The following is a 5,619-nucleotide window of genomic DNA, read 5'->3' as shown; positions in this document are numbered from 1 at the left end:
AGAAGCTCTTAAAGAGGAAACACAAAAATCCCTTAAAGAACTACAGGAGAACACAATCAAACAGGTGATATATAACCGCAAGGTTGGCAGTTCCATTTGGTTACTGGAATGTGGGACAGAGCCGGTGGGAGCTAGCTGGAGAGAACTGACAGCATAAATGCACCAGGAGCGCCAGAGCGCAGGAGCAAGACCCACCTCAGCCAGGGAATTGGCAGGTTCACTTTTTTAATATTTCCCTCAACATACATTTATCTTATTAATAATAAAGTTAACTGTGTTCATGATTTACTAATTATACATTTACTCTTAATAAAGCACCTCATATCATACATTTTTATTTTGTATTTATTTAATAATTCTTCATTTTTGTTTTTGAGGATTTTTTGTTTTATTTTTTGCTTTTTATGGGTTTTGGGTTTTTTTTTTTTTTTTTTTTTTTTTTGAGGTTTTGGGTTTTGGTGGGGTTTTTGTTTGTTTGGTTGGATGGATGGGTTTTTTGTTTTGTTTTGTTCTTTTCCAAGACACAGCTTCTCTGTGTAACAGCCCTGGTTGTCCTAGAACTTGTTCTATAGACCAGGCTGACCTCAAACTCACAGATCTGACTGCCTCTGCCTCCCCAGTGCTGGGATTAAATATTAAACAGAACATTGGTTTGGTTTGCTCTGCCTCACTATTCTTCACTAATGACACACATGTATTGGTTCACCTTACTTATTGAGCTCAACCTGTGATGACGCTGCCTCTGAGAGAAACTTCTTGCCAGTTTCCTGTGTCAGCTTGCAGCTTCTGCAGCCTTGACTCAGACAGTTTGGCAAGCCTGGCGGTTTCTTCAGGATTGAACTACAATTGCCTGGTGTCTGCTTGCTGAAAGCACTGGGCTGTAGCTGCTAGTTTGTGCCTGGAGTCGGCCTGCCTCGAGAATGTTCTGCAGCTGCTAAGTCAGATTTAGTGTTTGCTACAGGACTGAACTGCTGCCAAAGAAGATCAAGCTTGCCTCCCAAAGAACTATTGCTGGACAGGTTGACTTCCCCCATCCTAATAACTTTTCTCTTCCACTACCTCTGCTGGGTGGTGGGCCAGAGGAGAGGTTGAACCCTTATTAAAAGTAGGTTACAAAAAATTTATGTCTGTCTCTGACTCCAAAGTGTGGTGATCAATGGTGAGCACCACAGTGCCTGGCCTTAGCAATTATTTAAATGTCTTTTAATCTCTTTGTCATATTTACAAGTTTTATATATATATATACACATACACACACACTGCTTCTCCACCACTGAAATATGTATATAAATCAAAATGCACATGACAATTAACTTTTTGGTTTGATTATCTCAATTTTGCTAGCATAAATAGAGCAAAATAAAATATTTTCAATTTTGTGGTAATTTGTTTATAAATTTGTGATGATTGTTAAAATAGAAGGTAAATTTATCATTGAAAATATAGGATATTTTTAAATATTTATCCTTATTTTTAGTTTGTTTTGTTTTGGTTTGGTTTGGTTTGATTTGGTTTGGTTTGGTTTGGTTTGGTTTTTCGAGACAGGGTTTCTCTGTGTAGCCCTGTCTGTCCTGGAACTCACTCTATAGACCAGGCTGGCCTCGAACTCAGAGATCCACCTGCCTCCACCTCCCAAGTGCTGGGATTAAAGGCGTGTGCCACCACCTCCCAGCTAGTTTATTTTTTTATGTTATTATTTATTTAAGTGTTTTTAATTTATTCTTAGAATTTAACATCCAAAAATAAAATGAATCCAGGTTCAACAGAGATTAATAGCAAAAAAAAAAAAAAAAAAAAAAAAAAAAAAAAAAAAAAAAAAAATGTTGGTGGGCCAGTAAGTAATGCAGGTTTAAAAGTGTACTTAATGGCCTGGCGTGGTGGCGCACGCCTTTAATCCCAGCACTCGGGAGGCGGAGGCAGGCAGATTTCTGAGTTCAAGGCCAGCCTGGTCTACAGAGTGAGTTCCAGGACAGCCAGTGATGGGTTTGGTTCGTAGCGGCGCGTCTACAAATACCAGATACAGGCAGCTCTGCGTTTTTGGAGGTTTAATTAGGAGAAGGAGGGGGAGTGAGGACCGCGGCGCGTGAAGGGAGGGAGAGGAGAGAGGGAGAGAGAGAGGAAGAGAGAGAGAGAGAGAGATGGAGGGAACTACCCACATATTTATATGTGGGGTGACGTAGTAATCCAGGTAAAGGTGGGAACCTGAGCCCAATGGATTCTGGGAATATGGTGGTCGTTGTCCTGGCGACAGCTCTGTGGACCCGCCCACATATCTGCTGCGGGGAAAATTCTGGATGCTAACAGCCAGGGCTACACAGAGAAACCCTGTCTCAAAAACAAAACAAAACAAAAAAAAAAGTGTACTTAATGACAGCATTACATACAGTAGCATTTTTTTCAGTTAAAATAGTTCCTCCTTACTTTTCACCAAACTGACTCTAAACAGTCTCCAATACCCAGGTTGGCCATCACTCCTTCATGGAAGCCTTCCCAGACATACTAAACGAGTTCAAATTCCCCCTCATATCCTGTCCCTTTCTATGCAAGTAAAACGACCTTCACTTGTTTATCAGATTTTGGCTACCTATTAAATACACAGATAAAAAGGCAGTTGCCCAGTGAATCCCCAACAGCACATTGTAAGTTCTTATGCACACTTACTGAATAAATGAAAGACACTGTGGGTAGGGTAGATGCACACACTTGATTATTGCTAAACTATGCAACAATTTAAATGTAGTTCTTCTCTTTCCAAAAAAAAAAAAAAGTAGTTTCTTTTTACTTGTTTTCACAGGGATCTTACTCAATTCTTATTTCTGTGTCTACACAACGATACAGTTGCTTCTAACATGAAGGCCACAGAATCAAAGAGGTCAATGAATAAAATTCAGTAAGCTCATATACTTGGGTGGAAGGAAAATGTCTTTGTCTTTATTGAAAAGTAATTTCAATGAATTGTAAATGAACTGTAATTTTTTCTTCAATCTGCACATGGGTAACAAACTGCAATAATATTACTAACAATTGTACTTCACCAGCATAAATCAGCAAATTTTCCTATCAGTTAGTAGTTGTTATAAATACCTCAAAATATCATTTATATTCATCACTACTTTAAAAATAATAGTAATTATGAAACCTACCACTAGATCTTTTTACTTCATATATTGACAAAACAGCACATCACAGTCACCAATTTGGAGAACTTTGAAAATATCTGGATAACAATATAATTTGTTTCCTTTGCTTTCTTTAATTCATATACCTAAAAATATCTCCAGAAAATAGCATTCATATTCATTAAAAGGCACAAAATGTGCTTAAAGAGGCCTAGACTGGATAATCAGTCACAGCTCCTTAGGCAAAGTAGTTATGACTGCAATGCCAAGACTCTGCAGGCTGAGGTAGGAAATTGCCAATTCAAATGCCTGAGTCTGAAAGCAATCTGCATTCAACAGTGAACCCTAGGGGCAGCCTAGGCTACAGAGTAGCAAGACCCTGTCTCAAAACTAACAAAAACAAAATGTATTGTCTTTTCCGATGTATCTATTGTCCAATTTTGGAGACAGTGAGGTAGCTCAGAAGGTAAAGGTGCTTGCCATACAAGCCTGACAACCTCAAATCTCCTGGTGGAAGAACAGAATAGACTCTGGAAATTTGTCCTCCAATATCCACATGCATACCATGGCACATGAGAACCTGCATTCAAACATAATATCACACACACACACACACACACACACACACACACACACACACACACTTCATTTTAAAAGGTGTCTGACTCGAGGATTTCTAAAATAGGTCAGTGGGAAATAAGGAAAAATCCAACTTCCAGGGGAAAAGAAATGCATCCACCAGGGTGAGAGAAGGGATCAAAGCAAAAGTAAATCAGATAGTTTACAAACAGTGCAGTCAATGACACTCCTGAATTCAGGCTGTGGATGGGGAGGGAGGCAGTGGACTTAAGAAATCTTGTTAATAATTTAGACCCAGTAGTGAAAAGTCATGGGAGAAAGGAATTTACCACATAGACTTACAATGAATGAAATACTTGATATTGAAGCATGGTAAAAGCTAGCTAACAACAAACTTAGTAAATAAGACATTTTCTTTCAAATGAAAGATGAAAAGGTAATTTTTCTAAGTAAAGGTGAATTATCAAGGGACACCAAACTTTTAAAACATAACAATGATGATGCGGGTTTTTTTTTTTTTTTAAAGAAAACTATAAGGTTTAAAAGAAAAAAAAAAGCAGAGTGCTGGCTTGATGGTGGAGGCAAGAGTAAAAATAAGAAGGCCAAATGCATGAATCAGTTCCTCTCTGACCTTGAAGGACTTTATAATTTCAGCAACAGGCAGTTCACCTCACTAAGAATACAAGGAAATGAAGCAGGGAGGGGACACAACACCATGAAGAATGTAAGCCAAGTTGGAAACTGCTTGTCACTATTTCCAGAGTAAAACACCATCTGAAGGGTTATGTTGAATCCATCAAATTCTGGGTCCCTCTTAGTGCTGAGCCACCTCAACTTCTTCATATTGCATATGGTCATAAACTTAGTTTTCTAAAATGATACTATTTTAAAAATTATTCCTTTTCCATTTGAAATGTGTTATTTGTTCTGTCCTAAATATTCCAGTAACTCCAATTGTGACGAATTCATTTTAAATAAGCCCTAATATTATCATCTTGTTAGATATTACAGCTAAATTGTATTTTCACCCAATTCCTCCCAGAAAACTGTTTTCAAGGAGCAGTAAGGATGCTGAGCAATGGAAGGGAACACATACACACACAAACACCACTCACACACACATAAACACACACATACACACACAGAGAGAATTTTTTTTAAGAAAAAGTATTCATCTACCCAGAGACCTAGGTAAGAACCAAACAATACTGCCAAAAATAAATAAAGACTCAAATGAGATGGTTCCTAGTGATATTCTACTATATTCCTAGATTGGTGCCTAACTCAGTCATCATCAGAGAGCAGCTGATGGGAGATGTAGAGGCCCACTGACAAACATTAAGTGGAGAAAGAGCCTAGGCTGAAGGCCTACATAAGGTCCCTCCCCTTGCCAACGGAAGACAACGGAAGAATAATTGTGTGAGCCAGAGGGGTCGAACACAGGTAGAGAGCACAGCCTATAGAATCAACTAAGCAGGGCTCAGGCGGCTCACAAAGACTGAAGAGGCAATCATGGAGTCTTCCAGGTTCTGCCCTAGGTTGCTAAAGTGCTATAGTATGTTGGCTTGGTGTTGGGGGTGGAGGTGGGGGACTTCTCATGGCGGGAGATGTGGTGTCTTTCTGATTCTTTTGCCTGGTTTTGGAACCCTTTTCCTCTTAGTGAGTTTCCCTGTCCACACTTGCTATGAGGGTTTGCTTGGTCTTATTGTATCTTCTTGTGCTTTGGTTGGTTGATGTTCCTGGGAGGCCTGCTCTTTTCTAGGGGGAGAAAGGGAAGAAAGAGGAGCGGGGGGCTGGGAGGGATAGTGGGAGAGGAAGCTGCAGTCGGGGTGTATTGTATGAGAAAAGAATAAATTTTTAGAGTGGTTGTACCAGTTTGCAATCCCACCAGCAATGAAGTAATGTTCCTCTTTCTCCACAA

The sequence above is a fragment of the Mastomys coucha genome, unplaced genomic scaffold (genome assembly GCF_008632895.1).
Source record: "Mastomys coucha isolate ucsf_1 unplaced genomic scaffold, UCSF_Mcou_1 pScaffold21, whole genome shotgun sequence".
Taxonomy (NCBI): domain Eukaryota; kingdom Metazoa; phylum Chordata; class Mammalia; order Rodentia; family Muridae; genus Mastomys; species Mastomys coucha.
This window is presented reverse-complemented; position numbering follows the sequence as displayed.